The following is a 13984-nucleotide window of genomic DNA, read 5'->3' as shown; positions in this document are numbered from 1 at the left end:
AGATTGTAAACTTTTTTATTTTAAATAGGTAAAATTTTACACTATTCATTATAACCCCATTCGGAGAAACTAATTATTTTAAGCACCAAACAACGAAGTCTTGTCCCAACTAAGGAAGCACATTCTATAATAACAGGTCTTATAATTCAGTGTTAATAGTACCATCATGCTGTTTTATGAGGCAATTACTCAGTTCCTAAGCAAATAAAGGTACAAAACCCAAAGCCCAATAGTTTATCCTGATGAAGGAAACAGATTCTTGCTCAATAAAATTAACTAAGGTAATCCCATTGACACTGTCATGACATCACCGTTTGAGTAGGTTGAACGATGGAGAACTGATGTCCATGTCAATTGTATTCCTAATATACTTAATCCTACTAGTGCATGAGGAAAGGCCAGCTACTTTCTCCAGACTGCTGATATTACACAGGCTTGTTTCTTAAGTGGAATGTTTTACTTCACGTTTCTTCCGAACTGCAGGCTGGATAAACAGGGCAGTAATTTACATCAGGGGTCTGACTATGAAGCCTCTGGGGTGAAGAAGCACTCTCCTCTATCTTTTCTTCACTCCTCCCCAGGAAGAGTTCCAAGGCACTTGCTGGCACAGATTATGGCTCTGTCTTCTCTCCCTTCCCTGCTAAAGCAGTGAGGGGCCAAAGCCCTTTGCCACGCAAGCAGTCCCCGGTCATGTCACACACGAGCACAAGGATGGAACCTGCACCTTTTTTCTCACCCAATGAGGCAGCAAGAGCAAACCAACTTCGGGGCCTGCCGGTAGGTCCCTGCAGCCTGGAGGTCCCGCCACTAGGCCAGAGAACAGTAAATGATGATGGGGGGCTAGGAGGAGGGGGGCCAGGACTGAGGTCCTTAGTCAGGACCTGCTTTGGGCTAAAGCTATTTATGCTCCACTGGTCCAACCCAGCTGCCTGATTTTCAGTATTTGGGGTTGAGACTCAAATCCAATTCACCAGTGCTATTTTATTCCTATTTGTCACTGTCTCTTGGGGATAACTGCAGGCACTGGGTAGCAGGAGACAGTTGTAATCCGACACAAAATTCAAGCGTTCCTGGCCCGCTGGCCCTAATACCAAAGAATATCTCAACACCAACATTATATCTTACAGTGACAGTTGCAACGGAAGAAAGCTCCTGGTTGGTGCCATGTTACACAATGGGACTCGCTATTAACAGGACATAGCAATCCTGTCTTGCCAGGTAACACTCTTAAGCACAGATGTCACTTCCAAATTATGGAGTTAAACTCTAGGCCCTGCAACTCTGGGATTAGGGGAGAGACCTGAGGCCCACACGGGTTTTATAGACAGATGTAGGATGGGAGCCCAGAGTTGCAAAAACACCCGAAGAAACCCAAGTCCACCGGCAAAAAGAGGTAAGTGGCATTTGCTTTTGAAAACTGTACAGACAATTCTGGTAATGCAACTATTCTATAAAGAAAAAAAGATGCCTGAATCCTTTTTTTTTTTTTCTTCCCCCCTACTACAATGGATTGTCTACCTCACAGATGTATAGTGGTTATTGCAGACTGCGGAAGGGAGCAGGGGAGGGGAAGACAGGAGGAACTGCACATAAAATAAAGTCAACTATACGACCATCACTCAGATGGCAATCAGTGAGAATTTATAAACATCAGACACTCCTACTGTCTAAACTCAACCACACTGTTAATCATGGAGGAAAATGGAAGGATGAATATAATGCATAGAAAGCCACTGTGAACCCTGGCACAGAGTTTCCCTTCTCCATAACCAAAGCTGCTGATCGATCCTCTTTTTTCCTAGGCCACTGGCTTGCTAAAAGCCGACGTCTGTTTTCTAATCTCGGAGTTTTAGCAGAGATAAACCAGACTTTATCCTGAGTGGAATATTAGGTAAGAGATTCATCGAGGTGAGGTGGTACACACAGCCAGCAATATTTAAATTCCCATTTCTAGGCTCCATACGCATACGTAGGAGAGTTTCATTTGCCTGAAATGCAAGAGATATATGGAAATAATCAGTAAGTTATCTCTAAGCAAGATAATGCCCGGGCACCTGGGTGGCTCAGGTCATGATCTCGAGGTCTGTGAGTTCGAGCCCTGCCTTGGGCTCTGTGCTGACAGCTCAGAGCCTGGAGCCTACTTCAGATTCTGTGTCTCCCTCTCTGCCCCTCCCCCGCTCATGCTCTGTCTCTCTCTGTCAAAAATAAATAAACATTAAAAAAAAAAAAAAAGATAATGCCCAGCTATTTAGAAAGGAAACCACGTCCAAGTTGTCCCTTAACATTATGACGGAATACAATTTAGCATCACAGACTGAAGGATAAGCGAAAAGGCAAGAAGGGGACTTTAAGAAAAATGAAAACCACAGATGCAAAACATAAAATAGGATACACACTAGTACCTTTTTGGTTATTTCCCAGTGATGAGGAGAAATGTAGCAAGTTTCCCCAATACAAAATGCAAAGTCAAATATTCAGGTATTAAAGTGGGAAAACCACACTGCCATTAAACATTGACAGTTAAAGAAGGTTTAAGTCCGGGGGCGCCTGGGTGGCTCAGACGGATAAGCAGTTAAGCATCCATCTTCGGCTCAGGTCATGATCTCACAGCTTTTGAGTTTGAGCCCCACATCGGGCTGTCTGCTGTCCGCACAGAACCTGCTTCAGATCCTGTCCCCTCTCTCCCTCTCTCTCCCTCCCCTGCTCGCACTCTCTTCCTCTCTCAAAATAAATACTTCAACTTAAAAAAAAAGAAGGTTAAGTAAGTCCAGCCGGAAGACTTGGGAAGGCTTACTAGGCATCAATCATTCAATCGATCAGCTCCTGAGAAGGTGAGTCTCCTGTGTTTGGACTGGTAACCCAAATAAACTGCACCGGTCCTCCATTTGAACAGGTGTGCCTCAACCCCACCACTCTGAGGAGACCCATGTGACATACCCAAGAGACCCCATATGACTTTTTAATGGAATGAAAAGATGAAGCAATAAATGTGGAAGGCTTACTACCCAAACAGTTGACCATGAGGACCAAAACTTACTCTATTTGCAATGACTGTGGATGGAAAGTCACACATCTTCATTACAGAGAAGGCTGGCCATAACTTTAGTTTTTCTCAGGGATGTGGGGTCACTGTTTACAACAACACTGTGTGCAATCACAAGGTGATGTGTTAAGGAGTTACTGAAGCATTTTGACCTTGTACGCAGAGAAATTCATGCCTACTTTTTGGGTTTTTTCCTCTTTCTCATTAGGCAACACTGCAAACCATCCCTCCTCACATTTCAGGACGGCATCCTAAATTTGCTGTCTTACCTCTTCCTTGGGCTCCTTAGGAAGCCAGACTGCTAGTCATGTACACGAGTAGAAAGGAACAGTCTCTGTGGGGTCACTGAAGCTCCCCTATGTGCCTTGAGCCACCTTCCTTGACCATTTGCTGATTATCAGCTCTAAGAGAAGCTGAATGGCCAGATGTGTGATCTCTGGAAAACTGAGCTGTAACTGTTTTTTATTTGAGTCAGAAAGTCTCATGACAAACCACCCTGACAAAACATTCATTTTTCTGGTCTGGGTTCTTTCTCCCCTAGACAAATGTGTATCCGGGCTGGCCAAATGGATCATGGAACTCAAGTATTTCAGACAAGGCTGTACCACATTCACACCGTCCCCTTCACACACAACAGAGTTCTTGCAAGGATCTCATTCTTTAGACCACTACCCTTTACAAATAAAGAATAAATGTGCTGCAAGACTAATGAGAATTAAAAAAATGGAAAATGGATGATCTCTATTACAATGCTTTTTTCTAATCCTCTGAATTTATTTATTTATTTATTTATTTATTTATTTATTTATTTATTTATTTATTTTTACACAGGGCCCCAAGGTTTCACTCCTGTTCTTTATTTTGTTCTTACCCATACCCATGCTTCCATTTCAAAGAATTCGGTAACAACCACAGGCCTTCACAACCTCTCCCCCTAACCACACATCCTAACACTAAAACCACAAGTGCTTCATGCCCAGCTAGTTCTCGTCTTCTGACTGACAGGGGAGGGATGCCACACGAGCACTTGTGGTTAACTTCCCCCTCTCCTGCGAGAGCCAGTCGTTCGCCACCTTGATTACCTGCTAGCAAGGCCCAGCACTAGGGAAGAAGTCCTGAGCTAACAGCAGGCGTGGGGGCTGGGCGCTCTGAGAAACGAACAGATCCTCACTGTTAGTTAAGACATTTAACTCTGTCCAAATATGCCCCAAAGCTTTTAAAGAACACCTTATTTTAAAAGAATATTACAAAAGGTCTTCAGTTTTTACATTACTCTAGGCAACTGGCTTATTACTTTTTCCTCTTATTTGGCTTTCCCAACTCCAAGTCTAAAAAGGTTTTCCATGGTATTTTGGCCCCAGCCTATACCAAGAAACACACTGGCCAAATTCATGAAAAACTGGATTCTCAGGAGAGAACCGCAGATCCATTTCCAAAGGCCAGAGAAAGCAATTATATACTAGGAAGCTTTTCTAACTTGAAAAAACCAAAGCCCTAATAGCTGTTGGGAGAGTTTTTAAATCGGTGAACCTGGCCTTCAAATTAGTAACAAAATGTCCTGGTCCCTCACTCCATGGGCCGATGACCCAAATTTCCTTACATTAATTCAAAATGTGAGTTGGCAGTACAGTACACAAATTAGTTTCAGACGACAAGAGAAAAAGAAACGTAACAACACCAAAAGGAGCAAAGTATAACCCTCAGAACCAAAGGAGCCCACACAGCTGCAGGAGAAGGAGGGGACTCTCTGAGTTACATCTCAAGTCAGGCCCTGAGGCACAGGCTCCCAGGCTCACTTCACCTACACTCTGACGTTGTTTTTGACTGATTTCTAGACGATCCTAGGGAAGGGTCTAAAAAGCAGATGCGGTGAGGAAACCAATAAGAAGAACGCACATGATCAGCGTTAACTTTTCGCCTCCATTCTGCATTTTAAAATGCACTTTCAGAAACCAAATGGGTTCCTTGATGAGTGGGACATTGATGAAAATGTATCAATTATGGGAACTTTTTATAAAGCAATTGGGCAAATAAATAATCTAATAAATATTAACCCGTAATTATTTTTTATTAAATTTTTATTAAAATTAATATTTATTAATGTCAATTATTAATATTTATTAAAATATTAATCTAAGTAATACTAATTAGATTGATTTTTTGGCCTAATAAATACTCTTCAAAATTCATGCCACTGAAGATAACTGTGATTCCATAAGGTTTGTATTTTTTCCAATAAAACAGAGATTAACCAATCACATTCACATAATCTAAACAGCATGTAAACATTTTGCCTGCAACATGCTTGTTCTACAGCCAGAGAAAAATACTGTCATGGGTACATTAGTAAAACCATAGCTTGATTCACACTTCAAGAAAATTTCCTTCTCTACTAAAAATACCAATTGACTTCTAACACTGTGGGCCAGCTTTTAGAAAATTGTTACAAACGTACCAGAGGAACGTTCTAGCCATTTACACAATACTAATAAGAAAAAGCAACTTTTTCTTGTTGCAAAGGCAAGAAAAACCCCAGCAGTAGTCAGAAAGACAAAAGGACAAACTAACTCAATCATGGAAGACAGGGGGGGTTTACTTTACCAAGTTGTGTTTGGGGCAAAAGGGTGCTACGAGGTAACTAAAAAATCACTGTATTCTTTTACAACAATGTAACTATCAGGTAGCTAATGCTTTATGAGTGATTACAAGTTTCTAAATGGCTAAGTCTAATAAAAATTTATTATGACAAACATTTGTGCAGCTGATTTACATTTGTCTGTGCCGTGGCTGTAGTAAAACAAAACAAAACAAAATGTAGAAAAGTCAGAATTATGACAGAGAATCACAGAGCAGAGAAAAAAGAAATAAAGAAAAACTATGTTCACGAACCTTGTCTCATTTGGGTGGCCTTTACGCCCATATGCCATCAGTCAAAAGACTGACAACTTCCTAATGTGTGGTCTCCCTTTGTAAGCTTTATTAGCAAGATTCAGAAAGACAAAGAAGGAGGGAGAGCTCAGAGAGAGGAGGGGAGAGAAGGAAAAAAGTTAGCTGTACACATTCCTGACAACTAATACGATGTCAAGTATCATTTGTTATTTTATCTTCCTCATCAGAAAAACCTCTTTCCTTACTGCTCCACTCTGGTTTTAAAAGGTAAACCCCTGGACCGGTATTTCAAGACCTGGAAACTCTGAAAATGGTTGTCATTTCTAGCCTTCAGAGCAAAACTAGAAAGAAACAGCTTTCTAATAATAACTATGGAAACACCAATAGCATCAATAGGGGAGGAAAAGCGATTGAAACAAAACAGAAACACTGTGCAATCATCTTTACCTCTGGAGCTGAGAAAAATCTGCCCATCGATCAGCACACATCTGTTTTTACCACCTCCCTGCGCCTTGAGAGGAGAGTTTTCCTCTCCCTTCTCGGCAACATGAAACCAGCTCCCTGCGCCTGGCTCTGCCCATGCAGATTAGCATGTGGCCATTTACAAACCTGGACATGAGAAAGCTGGGGTGGTTTTAGTGTTTTTTCTTGCCCTCACCTCTCCCATACCGTGGACTGGAAAGGTACTTGGAGACAGGAAAACACTCCCCTTTGCTTTTTAATAAATCAAATTAAATTGGGGGGGGGGAAGGATATGGAGAGGGACTATGGATTTTTATCTGAAATTTTCACAGCCCCTTGGCTATCAAGAGCTCAAAGGACCAGTGTGTTATGGTAAAAAGCATTACAGTAGGGGCGCCTGGGTGGCTCAGTCGGTTAAGCGGCCGACTTCAGCTCAGGTCATGATCTCGCGGTCCGTGAGTTCGAGCCCCGCGTCGGGCCCTGTGCTGACAGCTCAGAGCCTGGAGCCTGTTTCAGATTCTGTGTCTCCCTCTCTCTGACCCTCCCCCATTCATGCTCTGTCTCTCTCTGTCTCAAAAATAAACACTGGGGCGCCTGGGTGGCACAGTCGGTTAAGCGTCCGACTTCAGCCGGGTCACGATCTCGCGGTCCGTGAGTTCGAGCCCCGCGTCGGGCTCTGGGCTGATGGCTCAGAGCCTGGAGCCTGTTTCCGATTCTGTGTCTCCCTCTCTCTCTGCCCCTCCCCCGTTCATGCTCTGTCTGTCTCTGTCCCAAAAATAAATAAACGTTGAAAAAAAAATTTTTTTTTAAAAAATAAATAAACATTAAAAAAAAAAAAAAAAAAAAAAGCATTACAGTAGGACTCCAGGACTGAGTACTGCAAAGTCTGAGTTCTAATCCGGGGTTTGCCCATTTACTCTGAAGTTGAAATGTCCCCTTTCATAAAAGGACAAGAGTATAGATTAGCCTTTAAGGTTCTTTTCTGCTCTTAACAGACCACACTTTCAAACACCACTGCTGACTTAACACAGATTAAACTCAAGCTAGAAAGAGGCTTACTCAAACTCTGAAAACCTATAGTTGCTCTTACTTGTGAAAGTAGAACCTGAGCCTCGTGCATAAAAGGGAGGAAGGATCTAAGCAAAATGTTGGAAAAAAGAATGTATTGAGCAAACAGCGATGGTAATCACTGTGTTTTTATGCCAATGAAATCTAATTTTACAGCTGAGTTCCACACAGCTGTGGAAGAAAGACTCTTGCCACGGCTTGCCACGTGAATGAAAGGAGGAGGGGTGATCACTGTTCAAGCAGAAAAACCTCTTGAGACATGAGCAGTACCTGTAGGTATGCACCCAGCTGGTTGGTTGAGGCACAAATTGTCTGGAATTTGTCTTCTTGTCTGATATGGGTTCATTAGCGAAGTTAAATCACGGTTGTCTAAAAAGTTCTCAGCGTTAAAAACATTCTTGCTTTTTGCATCCAATTATAAACACAGGACATTCAGGTGCAGTGTTTAAATCCACAAAGAAATCCTGTGAAATCGAGTTCAGATTAAAACCACCACCACGTCCCTGGATTAAAATAAATAATGGCTTAAGCAAAAAGTAAAAAAGAATTGTCCACTGTGATCTGGGGAACAAGGAGGGATGCCAACTTGTCTAATACATAGGCCTTGCCTTCAAGAATACATACATGTTTTTTTGTGTGTGTGTACTTTTAGTTTGCCTTTGCTTAAATGGCAAAGCACACCCATGTCTGAACTCAAAACTACTACGCAGGGGTGCATGGGTGGCTCAGTTGGTTAAGCATCTGACTTCGGCCTGGGTCATGATCTCGCCATTCCCAAGTTCAAGCCCCACGTCAGGCTCTGTACTGACAGCTCAGAGCTTGGAGCCTGTTTCAGATTCTGTGTCTCCCTCTCTTTCTGCCTCTCCCCATGCTCTGTCTCATGCTCTGTCTCTCTCTCTCAAAAATAAATAAACATTAAAAAAAAAAAAAACCCTACTATCTAGAAGGCACCATTTTTGGTGGGGGAAGGGGAGTCTATATATCTACAGATTATATGTAAACACTATACTAATCTGAGGCTACTTTTATAATTCTCCATAAATAATACAGAGGTTGCTTCCGTAACTCAATACGTCCCAAATCTTTTAAAAAACATAAAACCGGGGCACCTGGGTGGCTCAGTCGGTTGAGCAGACGACTTCGCGGTCCGTGAGTTCGAGCCCCGAGTCGGGCTCTGTGCTGACAGCTCAGAGCCTGGAGCCTGTTTCAGATTCTGTGTCTCCCTCTCTCTGACCCTCCCCCATTCATGCTCTGTCTCTCTCTCTCTGCCAAAAATAAATAAACGTTAAAAAAATTTTTTTAAATAAAAAATATAAAACCTATAGGAAAAAAAAATTACAGCACTGTATATTTACAGTTTCTGGACCTGAGATCCACATCCGTATATACGTAACAACTCAGTTCTGCAAATATTAGCTAAAAGGAAAGGGGACCCATCTACAAACAAAAGCTTAACGAATGTTTGTTTGGTTTGTTCAAGTTTGAAGTTTGCTTTGTTTGAAGTTTACATATGTAATTAGACATTTTTATGAGAACACCTCAACTCCAGCTACACTCAGCACAATAAATCTGACCTCCCAAGGATGACACTCTAGCACCTGCAATGAAACATTCCAAAGCTATGAGCCCTTATTTACACACATATCCAACCTAACTTTCCCCACATACTTTATCCATGGATGCAGGTAACTGAAAATACGTATTTTCAATGAAATTTGGACTTGTATGGCTCTTTCTTTATATCCTTTTCTATAGGGCATTGAAGAAAAGTCTAGAAAACTATAGTCCAAGAATGTAAAGGTCATTTCTTTGAGTTTATTTATTTATTTTGAGAGAGACAGAAATAGCGTGAGTGGGAAAGGGACAGAGAGAGAGAGAGAGACAGAGAGACAGACAGAGAGACAGAGGATCCCAAGCAGGCTCTGTGCTGTTGGAGCTTGAACTCATGAAACCATGAGATCATGACCTGAGCTGAAACCAAGAGCTGGACCCTTAACCGACTGAGCCACCCAGGCACCCCTGGAAAGGTCATTTCTAAAGCCCCCTCCAGTTCTAAGACTTCCCACCACCAGACCACCTACCTCCAAACTGCATGAGAAGGTAGAAAGAGATGAGATGTGAAGTCAGAAGACACGCTCTCCTTCCCAGCACCCGCAATTCACTCCTTACCCAGCCCTCAGGCACCACTATCTGCCTGAAACCCCCACAGCACTGCCTGTCCTCTGTGGTTCAGGGTATTCCTGCACAGGCTGTCTGCATCTCAGTTTCTGCATCTGTAACAGGGGTGCTTAACATGGCTTCTAGACTCCCCTTTAATAAAACCCCAAACGTATTAAGAATTAAGTTCACATTTGTGCAACCACTGAGTACCTAACAGCCACACATAACACCCTTTATTTGGGGGTAAAAATGTGTTACAAGCACCAAACAATTGACTGCTTTCTGGGAAAGCGTTAGAAGAAGAGCTCCGAAGATCTTCCTTTAGCCTGGGGGGGTGGGGGTGGGGGTGGCAAGAGCATTGTGTGAACCACCTCACACTAATGCTCATCCAGCTTCACAATATTCATGTGAGGTGGGCGGTGTTCCTCTTTTACATATGTAGCAACTATTGAGTAATCTGCCCAAGGAGACTCAAATAGAAAGTGATGGTAAGAATAGCCAACTGATTATAACATTCAAGATTCTCCCAAGGAAACACAAAGTGGACAAGCTGATGCAGAATTCACAGGTCAGTGGCTTTAAAAATTATATAAAACATTATCATGGTGTTTTGCAATGTTCATCATTGTTGAATCACTGTTGTACACATGCAACTAATAAACTATTGTGTGTCAACTGTATTTTTATTTTTATTTTTTTTAAGTTTATTTATTTATTCTGAAAGAGAGGCAGTGGGGAGGGGCAGAGAGAGGGAGGGAGAGGGACAATCCCAAGCAGGCTCTGTGCTGTCAGCTCGAACCCACAAACCATGAGATTATGACCAGAGCCGAAATCAAGAGTTGGATGCTTAACAAATGGACTGAGCCACCCAGGCACCCCCTTTTCTTTTCTATTTTTTGTTAATGTTTATTTTTGAGAGAGAGAGAGCATGCACACATACACACACGAGCAGGGGAAGGGCAGAGACAGACAGACAGACACCAAGGATCTGAAGCAGGCTCCACGCTGTCAGTGGAAAGTCCAACACAGGGCTCCATCCCATGAGCAAGGAGATCTCAACCTGAGCAGAAGTCTGACACTTAACCGACTGAGCCACCCAGGCACCCCTTCCTTTTTTTTTTTTTTTTTAATTGAACAAGCACATGACACAAAATTCAAAAAGTAACTTTCAAAGCCACTCAGTAAAAGTACATTTCTCACCTATCCTCCACTGCTCCCCATACAACAGCAACAACTCTGAATTTTTGATGTATCCTTACCAAGGTACAGATTTAATAATTTTTAAAACATTTTTAAAGTAGCTTAAAGAAGGGTAAGCAAATTCATTGTATTAGCATGTAGTCCAGATGGTTAAAAGTTAACCAGGGAGGGGGAAAAACCCCTGCATAAACCATATTTTCAACTAGTAGAGTGATACTCTCCATGGTGACTGTTAATGAGATGTGCCAGGACTAACCACAAAAGCAAGAATGCAGCTGACCGAATTATTGATGAGGTGGTTAGAATAAGGCCTTTCATACGAAGGGTTTCGAGATTCTATTATTTTCAATATCTCAAAAGGACTTAGTTGAAAGATACCTTCTAAAATGGCATTACAAAAGGACCTGAACAAAATTATCATCTGTTGGCTGAACAAATATTTATTGAGCACCCACTGTGTGCCAGTCACTGTACTAGAATCCTAGGATTCTAGAAATACAGGCACGGGGTTAAGCAGCATTACAGTGAAATGTTACACTGGATAACTAAAACAGAATCCAAGCTGGATACTTCTGATGAAACAACACAGAGTCAACAGACCTCCATGCTCTATGAACCCTTTCATCGGAGATAAACTCCAGTGTCTAAATTTGGTTTCCCAGCTGTGGCCTCTTTTCTCTACTTAAGTGTTCCAGAAGAGGAGTTTGTCTTCAAAACATGCCCCCTACCTCAATCTTCACTTCTGATCAGCCAGGAGGATACTAAAATTGTTTCTCGAATCAGCTCATATAGAATTCAACCATGTTTACGTTACATACCCAGTTTTGTTTATGTAAACAGATGTCATAGAACACTCTTTATAAGGAAAACAATCTGCACCATTAAGATCATTGGTGTTTTGTCTATTTATACTTACGTACGTATTTCAAAGATTTCTGACATTTCATTAACAATCGTAGATGTTGGTTCAATTTTTTTTTTTTTTTAATATCTCATTCTTTTCTCCACCTCTAAGGCGAAGGGGGTGGGTGTCAATGAGAGAATACTATAGGATACACTGAAAACCAGCATGGTGTTATTTCTTGAAGAATCACTACAATTGATGACATTCTCATAAGCAACTTGGTATTTCACTTAAAGTGACTAAACACAAAACACACACCAGGTGTTTCTTTGAGCTTAAAACCTACTGAAACAGAAAGTCCACATGAAGTGACAAAACTCGCAAAGAAACAAATTAGCAGGTGCAAAGACTCATGTAAGGAAACATCTATTTACTATTTCAGATTAACTTATTACTATAAAGTTTTAGTATGAGGTAATATATGCAACCACATTACTAATTTCGACCAACATTTTTTAAAAAAACACAAAAATGTGGAATTCTTTAGGAAAACTATTTTCCTCTTCTCAAGGGGAAAAAAAAAAAAACTGTCACGTACCACAGAGCATTAAGGAGGTTGGTTTTCCTAGATGAAAATAATGACTCCTATCCACGTGCTTTACGTGCAAGTGGATGAATCTAAATGTTTGAATGTATGGTGCCTGCCTATATTCTAAACACTCCCTGTGAACGAGGAGGACATCATTAATTACACTAATATAATTTATTAAGAAAATATAAGGGGGCTACATTTATTCATTTAATAAACACCTAGGTTCTGCTCAGTGCAAGATACTTTTAATCTGAAATCATGCAAATTCTAAACCTGAGGAGTCTGTTAAGATGTCAAAATCTTTCCAGCAAAACAATTTTAAATGTCAACTCGGATACAAAACCCGTATTCTCCAATTCAATTTTCCTATTTCCCATAATGACAATGCATGAAAGACACATGCAAAAAATATTGCCATTAATGTCACTGAAGAACTCAGAAGCATGGGAATGAAAAAGACAAAGAACATTTTAGGGTTATTAATAGTTCTCACCTCATGATCCCCACAAAAGGGTCCCCCACACCACACTGTGAGAACTACTGCACCAAACTAAGCTGCTTAGATGTAAAAGAAGAAAATTTTCAGTTCACTCTCTAGTAGACAAAGATGGCTGTCCTTATATTATAGTCTGTATATTCACAATTCACCTGACAGATTCTGAACAAAATTATCAATCCAAATGAAAAGCTATCCAATTCTAGCAGGAATTTCTCTCTTTAGGACTTTATGTTACACTCTTTAAAGCACTTTGGGGAGGGGCACACTGCCAGTGCAGAGCCTATTTGGGATTCTCTCTCCCTCCCTCCCCTCCTCCCTCTCTGCCCCTCCCCTGCTAGCTCTCTCTCTCTCTCAAAATACATAAATAAACTTAAAAATAAATAAATAAATCACTTTGGTGAAACACATTCATTTGGTAAAATCTTGAAGGAAGTAAGAACAGGAGGCTGGTGGGATAAGAAAATGGATGTTGAGGGCCAGGTCCCCCTCTGCAAGGATGGTCAGCAAAACTGGAGGTCAGGAACAGGGTAGGACCAGTTTCCAGTAAATCCAGGCCTGCTAGATGGGACTCCCATTCAACCTCTCCTGATCAGATTCATGCCCTGTACTCAAAGCAAATAATCAAGCTCACAACAATCATCGTGGACATGATGAAGTTCCCCAGGTCACACATAAGGCCAGCATGCTAGCTCAGTTCATCATCCAGCTGGTCTGCTTTGTAGGGAGGCTGGAAAAGAGTCATTCTACTGGGAAATGTTTACTCTTTCAGATGGAGAAGGGAAAACATGAGACCATTGAGTTGATGGAGCCCCTTGATGAAGAAATCTCTGGAATCATGGAAGTAGCTGGAAGAGTTAAGAGCCAAGGCAACCATCATGTGTGTATCTTATGTCCAGTTTAAAGAAGATAACCATCCTTTTGATCTTGGACTTTACAATGAAGCTGTGAAAAATACCCATGAGTTCCCTTGGTTTTTTCCTTTGGGGGTTGTACAGTATGATTGATCTTGATGATTTTTTTATGATTGCAAATGAGCTACACTGAATACTATTTAAGGAGGCCCCGGATATTTGAAGGAAAGATTTCTATGATTTTTAGTATTTAATTTGTTCTCTTTTTAATTTCATTTACCTAACTCTGTTAGACATTACAATCTCTTTTTTTTTTATTTTTATTTTTTTATTTATTTTAGAGACAGCAAGCACAATTGGGGGAGAGAGAGACAGA

General features: G+C 41.2%; 1 protein-coding gene and 1 pseudogene across 2 annotated transcripts in view; one reads left to right on the top strand and one right to left on the bottom strand.

Annotated features, from left to right (window-relative positions):
• Nucleotides 1–13984, bottom strand: part of FNDC3B (fibronectin type III domain containing 3B) — a 361487-nt gene that overhangs the window by 284308 nt on the left and 63195 nt on the right. The gene's annotated exons all lie outside the window — the stretch shown is intronic.
• On the top strand, nt 691–13797 carry LOC124527184 (replication protein A 14 kDa subunit-like; annotated as a pseudogene).

Source organism: Lynx rufus, unplaced genomic scaffold (assembly GCF_022079265.1).
Source record: "Lynx rufus isolate CCGP_SWC_20201006 ecotype Redwood Valley unplaced genomic scaffold, mLynRuf1.p SCAF_5, whole genome shotgun sequence".
Taxonomy (NCBI): domain Eukaryota; kingdom Metazoa; phylum Chordata; class Mammalia; order Carnivora; family Felidae; genus Lynx; species Lynx rufus.
Note: the sequence above shows the minus strand (reverse complement) of the source record. Positions and strands in the feature narration are given on the sequence as shown.